Here is a 10,142-nt window from a genome sequence, read left to right on the forward strand (position 1 = left end):
TCTTTCTATCTCTGTTGTTATTTGTCCTGTTTTATGAAGACCAACAATCTCATTATGAGTGGTATCTTCATTATGGTGAATGATATCTTGATTTTTAAGGAATGGGATTTTAGTGAAGCAGAATTAGGAAGACATTAGACACTAAAAATGCCAAGGCTGTCTACTTGTACAATGTAAGAAGGAACACAAAATGCCTCCTATTTGAACATATTCTTGTTGATTTCATTATAACTGACAGAAATTAGAGTGAGTTTGGTAATCCTTATGTAAGATCCCATGCCTCCTTGGGGATCACTGCATCAGGAAGAAACATGATGGGTCTGACTGGGTGATCCCAATGAAACTTGGGTCAAGCAAACTTCTATAATAGAAAGACCCAGCTTTGGAAGCTCAGTTTGACTTTGGCAAAGTATTAACTCTGGTATGCCTTACATTGTAGATTCCTAATTTGTGGATTCCATTAGATATGGATTTTCTGATTGGCAATTGGTTCATTTGCTCTTTTTAATCTCTTCTGTCTTAGGGCTCTTTTGGAGGCAACATGGTATAATATGAGGCAAGTATAATGGTGAGTGCTGAATTTGAAGTTAGGAAGAACTGGATTAAAATCTTAGGTCAGACACTTATAGTTGTGTGACTGTGGGCAAGTAAGTATGAGCCTCAGTTTCTTCATCTGTAAAACAGGGACAATAATAAAGAAGCTATTTTTTATTGAGGCTTAAATAAAAATGAAGTATGTAAAGTGTTTTGAAAACTGAAAAATTATATAAAATAAAATATAATATATGAACACTATAAAAATATGTATTGTTATTACTAGTTAGATACCTTGATAACTGACCTGTTGCGGGTTGTCAGATCATAAATAATTTCTTTCTATAACTTGGACCTAATTCCCAAAATATATCCTTACTGGCCATTAGCCAAACATTTTTTTTAAACCCTCACCTTCTCTCTTAGAATCAACATTGTGTATTGGCTCCAAGGAAGAAGAGTGGTAAGGGCTAGGCAAGTGACTTGCCCAGGGTCACACAGCTAGGAAGTATCTGAGGTCAGGTTTGAAACCAGGGCTTCTTGTCCATAGGTCTTGATCTCTATCCAATGAGCCGCTTAGTACCCCTATTAGCCATATCTTTGACAGGCTTTTTCCTAGTCTATATTTTTTTCAGCTTTTGATTCACCTTAAGGTGGCATAAATGGAAACCCAGGCATTTTAAATATTGAAGAAGTAAACATTTTCAATAAAAGAATACTTGGTAAATATGGCCCTGAGAGATTTTTGGGTAATATTATTCCATTTCATGTTATCCATAACTTAAAAACAATAACTCACATTATAATAATTTCATAAGGTAATACAAATATTATTATCCTCATTTCATTGATGAGGAAATGGGTGCTTTGTGTTTCTAGATCCTTAGGATATTAATAATGATATTTTTACCTTATTTTAAAAATATGGTTGTACTCAAAGTATATGCTATTTTGTATGCTACAAAGTTGGAAGGGTAAGGGAAAAGGAATTTATTATTATTGAAGGGGGTAGCATGCTTCATCAATGACCTGGAATCATGGTCATCATTGAATTGATCCACCTTTTTCAGTTTTTCAGAGTTGTTTGTCTTTATAATATTGTTATTGGAAAAATTGTTCTACCAGTTTTGCTTACTTACTTTGCATTAGTTCATATACATCTTCCAAGGTCTCTGTACCTGGTCCTTTCATCATTTCTAATAGTATGATGGTATTCTACTACATTCATATGCTAGAATTTCTTTAGCCATTCCCTAATTGGTGGGTATTCCCTTAGTTTCCAGTTCTTTTTCAATTAAAAAAAGGCTTGCTATAAATATTTTTGTACATGTGGATCCTTTTCTTTTTTCCCAGATCTTTTACTCATGGAATAGTAAAACAGTTTAGAAGAAGGTTATTAGAAATGGTAAAAATGAATTAGAGGAAGACCTCTAGTACCCTGGGTAGTTCTTTTATGGAGGATTTATGGGAATACATCAATTATACAAGATGAGAAGGCATCAATGTTTTGGACGGAATATCTATATCTTTAAAACTGTGAGGCCACTGGAATATTAAAGTGGAATCCTAACAATGGGATGGCTAGGTAGAATTAATTTTGTGAATTATTTATTTATGGCTAGTTTGCTTCCCAAAAGGTTTTTAGTTGCCTGTTAACAATATCCATAATGTAATGTATTGGTTTTTTCCCCCCTTAATACTGAATTTCAATATTTTAAAGATCTTTTATTTGGTATCTATTTGATGGATGGTATTCTTACAGTTGTCTTGATTTTCATTTCTCTCATTTAAGAGAATTTGAATAATTTTCAAATTGCAAATCTGAATTTCATTTATTCCACAAATGGGGCCCAAGTCAAAATCCCAGCTGAATGTGTTTAGTCATGTCCTTGCTACAAATATCAAAACAAGTTTTCATGGTAGTGCAATAATGTCCCAACTACCTCACAGGTATCACAAATGAGATATATATTTTTAAAATCCTTATCTTCTATTTTAGAATCAATACTATATATTGGTTTCAATGAGAAGAGGGGTTAAGACTTAGACAATGGGAGCTAAGTGTCTTGCCCAGGGTCACACAGCTAAGAAGTGTGTGAAGTAAAATTTGAACCCAGGACTTACCATCTTTAGACCGGACTCTCGGGCCACTGATCCACCTAGCTGTCCCGCAAATGTGATATGTTCATGAAAATGTTTTGAAAAATGTAAGGCACCTAAGTGAGTGATGTGGAAACCAAGAAATAGAAAAGGAAAAGATGTATATCATGTTTTTTCAATCTGTGGGGAAGCCAACCTGGAGCTACACTTATCCTACCTTCTTGTTGTACATATGTGTTCAGCTCTTTGTGACTCCATTTGGGATTTTTTCTGCAAAGATACTAGAATGGTTTGGCATTTCCTACTTATCTCATTTTACAGATGAGGAACTGAGGCAAACGGGGCTAACTTCCCCTGCATAACAGAGCTGGTAATTGTCTGAGGACAGATATGAGTTCATGAAGATGAGCCTTCCTGATTCCAAGTCCTGTGCTCTGTCCACTGTGCCACCTACCTGCCTGTCCCTCCCAAACTCCTTTTGATATTGCAGTATCTGGGTTAGATTCTGGAACTGATTTGAGATCTGGGTAACAGATAAGAAAATTAGCTACCTGGTATTTTTTCTTTCTGTTCAATATCCATTTGAAAAATCTTTTTTATTTGTTGGTAAGATTAAAAACACTTCTTAGCCTATGAAAAGGAACATACCTGCATTATATTAGAGTAACTGTCCCGGAGATGGGGGAAGTTTCCTCTGAAAAGTGAAAGTAAGATAAGATTATAAAGATCAGACAATTCCAGTGAGGATCAGAGGAGCAACCCATCACAATGTGGGCATTGGACAACACTTCAAGATGGACAGACCTTTGGGAGTAATAATAAATAAAGGGATATCTTTAGAGATGAGTGGGGAAAGACTATCCAAGTAGGCATTAGCAATGCATGGCAACTCTTTCTAGGAGGCTTAGCTGAATCTTAAATCAGGTGGAAAGGGCTCACAGGCATTTAGTCATTGTTATAGTACCAGAATTGTTATGGAGATTAACATCTTGAAGAGTGCCTTGAGAAATACATGTGTCAGGGAGACCAAGTCTATCTCCCATCAGCCTGTAGTAATTCTCAAAAACAGAGCAATAGGGGGTAGGGAATGCTACTAAGAGGGGACTGGATATACCAAGCAGTCCAGTGAAAAATAGCTAGGTGGCCCAGTGGATAGAGTGTGGACTGGAATCAGGAAGACCTGAGTTCAAATTTGACTTCAGATACTTATTAGCTCAGTGACCCTGGGCAAGTCACTTAGCCTCCTTTGCCTCAGTTCCTCATCTGTAAAATGAGCTGGAGAAGGAATTGGCAAACTACTGGAGTATCTTTGCCAAGGAAAGCCGAAATGGAGTCAGATATGATTGAAACAACTGAACAACAACAATGAGAAACTCAAAAGATTTCCCCATGCTTATTTGTGACTGGACAAGTCAAGTAACCAACAGTCCTGTGCCTCATTATGTCTATATGCAGAAATTAATCATTCAATACACATTTATTAAGGAATAATTAAGTGTCAGGTACTTCATAGTACCTGGGGGAGTACAGAATCAAAAATGACAATTCTTAATCTCAGGCAACTTACATTCTTTAAAAAAAATTTTTTTTTGAGTGTGGAAACAACATGTTATACCTGAAATATTTGAAACTTAGAGCTGGAGGGAACTTTGGAGGCCATGTAGTCAAGGCCTTTTTTCATATGAAGAAATGGGCTTAGGTTAAGAGACTTGCCCGAGGTCACATAGGAAGTAAGTATCTTTGATGAGATTTGATTAATTCATTAGGGATAAATGGAGTCTCTCACTTGAGTCAAAAAAAAAAAATCAAGACCACAAATATGAGATGTGAAGAGCATGATTAGATAGCAGATAGTCTGAAAAAGATCAGGAGGATTTAGTGGACTGCAAGCTAATATGAATCAGCTGTGTGATGTGACAGCCAAGAAGATAGTATGATTTTAGAGTGCACTGAGAGGCATAGCTTCTGTGAACAGGAAAGTGATACATAGTTCCCTTCTGCTCTTTCCTTGACAAACCTCAATTAGATGGTGCTCAGTTCTGGGAATAGTTCTTAAGAAAGATATCAATAAATTTGAGAATATCCAGTGAAGGGCAACCGGAATAATGAGAGACTGTGAACTCATGCCATTTGAGGATCAGTTGAAAGAACTAGCCATATTTAGCCTGGAGAAGAGCAGATGGAGGTTGGGGGTGGTAGGTCCGGGAGAGATAGGGCAAAATAACTGTGTTCTAATATGGGCAGAATTGTTCCATGGAGAAATGATTAAACCTGTTCTGTTTGGCTCCAAATGGCAGACCCAGGAACAATGGATAGAAGTCGCAAAAAAGTCAGTTGTAGGTCTAATGTCAGAAAAAATCTTCCTTACTATTGGAGTTGTCCAAAAGTGCTAATTCAAGAGGAGGTGGGCTCCCTCTCCTTCCCTGGGGGGTTTCAAACAAAGGATGGGTTATCACTCATTTCATATATTATGCTGAGAACTTTTATTTATGCATTAGAATATATGGCTATTCACGTCCCTACCAACTTTTAAAATGTGTGATTCTGAACCCAGCTCCTCTGACTCCAGAACTAGGATTCCTTTCCACTATACAATACTGGTATAAAAATAAGCATAGTATATTGGGGGCAGCTATATGGTACAGGGGATAGAGTACTGGACTTGAAATCAGGGAGACTCATCTTTATGAGTTCAAATCCAACCACAGACCCTTTTAAGCTGTGTGACCCTGAGCTGTTCAAGTTCCTCATCTGTAAAATGAGTTGGAGAAGGAAAAGGTGAACCACTCCAGTAACTTTGGCAAGAAAACTCCAAACGGGGTCCTAAAGAGTCAGACACGCCTGAAAAATGACAAAAAACCAAATGCATGATATAATTACAAAATGTCTCCAAGATAAGTTTGAAGATTTTTCCGATGGGGTGGGAGTAGGAAAGGGGACTAGCTCTTTGACGAGGAATTAGGAAAGGCTTTAGGCAAAATGAAGCCAAGGAGTTGGAGTTGAGGAGAAAATGCATTTCAGTCAGGAGAACAGCCAGGGCAAAGGGATGGGGGAGAGAGATAGAGTGTCATGTGTGAGGAATAGCAAGCAGGCCAGTGCAGCTGGATTGTAGACTGTGTGCAGAGAAGTAATGGGGAATAAGCCTGGAAAAGGAGACTGGAGCCAGATTGTGAGAGATGTTAAATGGCATGCATCCTTATTCCTTTCCAGACTACCTCACTGGGGATAGAAAATGCCTAGAAAGGACTTTGTGTTCCTCAGACAAAAAGGCTCTGCTGAAATAGAAGAGATTATTAATACTGTACTATTCTAAAACTGGTGATCAGTGCATTGGGAATTAAGGCATTATGGTAATGTGGCAATAATGTATGTTTTAGAAGGAAAATAAAAGAATTATCAAAGATGACTAATTATAGAATTGATGTTATTAAAAATAAAGGAACAGTTCCCTAGAGCAGTGGTTCTCAACCTTTCTAATGCCGTGACCCCATAATACAGTTCCTCATGTTGCGGTGACCCCAAACCAAAAAATTATTTTGGTGGCTACTTCAAAACTGTAATTTTGCTACAGTTATGATTCAGAATGTAAATACCTGATATGTATTATGTATTCTCATTGCTACAAATCAAACATAATTTAAACATAGTGATTAATCACAAAAACAATATTTAATTATATGTTGAGAAATATTAATCCAACAGGAGGCAGCCTGGGCATTGTGGCGGGAGATAAGTCCTTCCTGGGGAGGGGGTCCGCAGACACTTCCTTCTTCTTCCTGTTGTCTCCCTCCGGCTCAAGCTGAGGCTTCACTTTGCTGGGGTTACTCAGCTCCATTATCTGCTCCAAGACTCTTTCTTAACCCCTCCAGAGCCAGCGCCCAGGTGCTCTCTCTGGGTCTCTGTTTGAGTCTGGTCTCCAGGCAACAGGGTAAATCCATCTCCCCTCAAAGGGGGAGGGTTGCTGATAATATACATATTTTCCGATGGCTTTAGGTGACCCCTGTGTTTTGGTTGTTAGACCCCCACTGGGGTCGCGACCCACAGGTTGAGAACCGCTGCCCTAGAGGGAAGGGAAAAGAAAATTGGAGAACAGAGAAAGTGACAAATGAAGCAGGAACAAATATTTATTCATTTTTACTGTTTTAGGTTAGAAATTTTGAGAATGTGAAAGAAAGAGAATTTCAGTTTGAAATTGCGAATGTCCACTACTTGGAGGAGAGAGTATATTTAGAAAAGTAATTACTCTTGATTTTTTTTAAAGAAAAAAATTTTTTTTTTAATTTCCCCCTTCTCCCCTTCACCAGTCCAGATTCTTTTCAACAGAAAAATTTGAAGATTAGTTAGCTATTTAAAACCATACCTTGGGAATTAACACTATATAAATATTTGTAGGACGGTGCAATATTATAAATTTTCACTTATTTGCATATGAATCCCATTTAAAATTAACCAAAGGCATAATTGTTTTTCCTTACCAATTGCTAAGGAGTTCTGGAAGAAATTGGGGCCAGGAGCAGAGCATACTTTTTTTTTTTTTTAACACTGCAGAAATATCATGGAAAAAAGGCATAGGATTCTGAAAAGCAAGTTCATAGAATTTAGAATCAGAAGGGATCAGACTAATGGTATGATCTTGATGCAATCTTCCTGTGCCTTAGTTTCCTCATCTCTACAGTTTATTTATCTATAAAATTCAGCATTTATTAGAGAGCTGCTATGTTCAGGGCACCATGCAAGAGACCTGAGGTGGTGTTGGCGGGAACAGAGATACAAAGTAGAATGATGATTCCTCTTTTCATAGGGCAAGGCAATAAGGAACAATAGAATTCTTGTAAGGGGTTCCATGAAGCATTGCTATTTTAAGCTCTATTTGACAAAGTTACCTTCTGTATAGAGAATAAGATTTTGCTCTTATATGTTATTTTACACAGATGTTTATAGCCAATTCCCTTCTCTGTGAATATGATAGATATCCTCTCTTTGTTACACACACACACACACACACACACACACAAACACACATGGTTTTTTAGCTTGGGGTTCATGGAGGACTCAAAACATGGGTTTTGGGGGAGCTATGGACTAGAATAAGAAGAAAACTATATCTTTTTTTTCATTAGTCTTTGGTTTCCTTTGTAATCCTATGTATTTTATTCTTTGTAGTTAAAAACATTATTCTGAGAGGGACTCTATAGGCCTCAGTAGACTGCCAAAGAGATTTGAGATACAAAAAGGTTAAGGACCTCTGGAATATATAGATATTGCTGTGAATATAAAAGCCGTGATGAACTCAGAGAAGTGGAAGATGAAGGAAGGTATTAGGAAGTCCTATAAGGAGAAATTCCATGTAACAAATACTGTGAAAATGAAGTATGATTTTGACAGTGTCCAAAAGAAATCTTTGCTTTCAGGTATCTTCTGTATACAAAGGCAGTATTGAAGTAATGGGTTATTGCACTTTTGAATTCTATCACCAGCAATCCCCCTCCTCTGTAACCCCTGACTTCACCTTGAGGAAACCGTGCAATTAACTAATCCCTTTCCATGTCCCAACATATAAGACCTGGATGGATGAATCTGGACATTCATCTTTGATAAAAGAGACATGTAGTACCTTTCTTTTACCAGATTTGAGTGTGATCTCACACATCGGGAGGATTCTAATGACAAGATTGAATGGCAGTAGCCAACCTCATCCCTAGATGGTCTGATGAATTGATAGCCCAGCACATCCATCACTCCTTTCAGCTGTCAAGAGAACTCCCAGTTCTGGAAGATTAGTGTGTTTTTCTTCTTTGGTATTGGGGGAACAAAAAAAAAAGGAAGAAAGAAAGAAGCTCAGCATTTGGTATTAGCTCAGAATCTACTGGGGAAATGGAACTTTGAAGTGCTATGGAAATGAGTATACCAAGATTGAGGGAGAGCTCAGGTACAGAACAAATGAGTATCCAATACAAAAAAGGCTCACAGTGTCCCAGAGGGACCCCCTGTGAAAGATGATGCAGCCTCTTTGAGTATAAGGCTTGGGAAGCATTCCAAGATGCTGACTTTATTGGGAATTAGGCAGCAAAATCAGTGGAAAGTTTTGGTTAAATTAGACCACAGTTTCCAAAACCACTTCTTCTCCCTACAACCAATTAATCAATCAATGAACATTTATTAAGTATGTAGTAAGAGCCAGGCACTAGGTTAGGCCTCAGGGACACAAATATAAAAAATTATACAATTCCTGCTCTCAAGGAATTTTCATTCTAATTAATGGACTTTAGGAAACAACCAGGTCCTTAAGTCTCGGTTGTCCTTTGATAATCATCAAAGAGTTCTTTGCAGTTTATAAACAGGGGCAGCTAGGTGGCTCAGTGGATAGAGACCCAGGCCTGGAGATGGGAGGACTTGGCTTCAAATTTGACCTCAGATGCTTCCTACCTGTGTGACCCTGGGCAATTCATTTAACCCCAATTGCCTAGCCTTTTCTGCTTTTCTGCCTTGGAATAGATAGTATAGATTCAAAGACAGAAAATAAGGGTTTCAAAAAACCAGTTTATAAACATCTTTCTAGCAGCCCTTGGAAAAGGATATTGCAAATTGTCTGAAAAGACATGGTATGGTTATATTCACTCACTGACACTGTTATTAAGCTGAAACCTTAAGTCAAGGTCTTGCTGGATGTGCTTGGCAGATGGAAAGTCCTTAATGCTGAATGGATGGAAAAATGGGGGAGATAGGGTGTTGGAGATCCTGTTTAGGAGGCTTTAAAATGGGAGAAAATATGATGTAGTGGAGCAGACCCTAAACTTAGAGTCCGGAGATCTGGTTCTAGCTGGGTGTCCTTATATAATGTTTCTGAGGCTCAGTTTCCCCAATACTTGTGTTACCTAACTCACAGGATTGTTAGAAGGATCAAGTGAGATCATGTTTATAAAGTGTTTTAGAAAAGTTAGTGATTATATGAGGTGAAATAAGGCTTTTAACACTCAGAAATAAAATAGAGGAGAAGAAAGGAAAGGATAAAAACATTCAACGTAAAAATAAGTGTTAGTCAACAAACATTTATTAAACACTTACTATGTGCCAAGTCCTGGGAATATAGGTTGAAAGAAAGACACAAATATAAAAAAATTATACAATTCCTGCTTTCAAGGAACTTTCATTCTAATGAGGGAAGATAACACAGATCAGGAACATGAAAAAGATGTGTGTAGAGGAATCTCAAGGCTGTGGCAGAGGAAGAAGTCGAGTGCATCTTGGAGAGGAATGAGACTTAGTTGGCCTGAGTGCCCTCCTAGGGGCCTATGTCCTCAAATGGAGGGTCTAGGAGGAACCATCCAATCAGAAGGAAAGGCCACAGAGGATACTTCCAATGGGTTCATTCCAGGGCTGATGTGCTGCTTCAGGATGAAGGCATGGAAGAAGAAGCCTAGAAAAAAAGTGGAATAAAGATTCTTCTATGGAAATACAGAATGTTGATTTATTTACTTTCAAAGCTGTTCTTTATTTGAAAATTCAGT

Source organism: Monodelphis domestica, chromosome 7 (assembly GCF_027887165.1).
Source record: "Monodelphis domestica isolate mMonDom1 chromosome 7, mMonDom1.pri, whole genome shotgun sequence".
In the NCBI taxonomy this organism is placed as follows: domain Eukaryota; kingdom Metazoa; phylum Chordata; class Mammalia; order Didelphimorphia; family Didelphidae; genus Monodelphis; species Monodelphis domestica.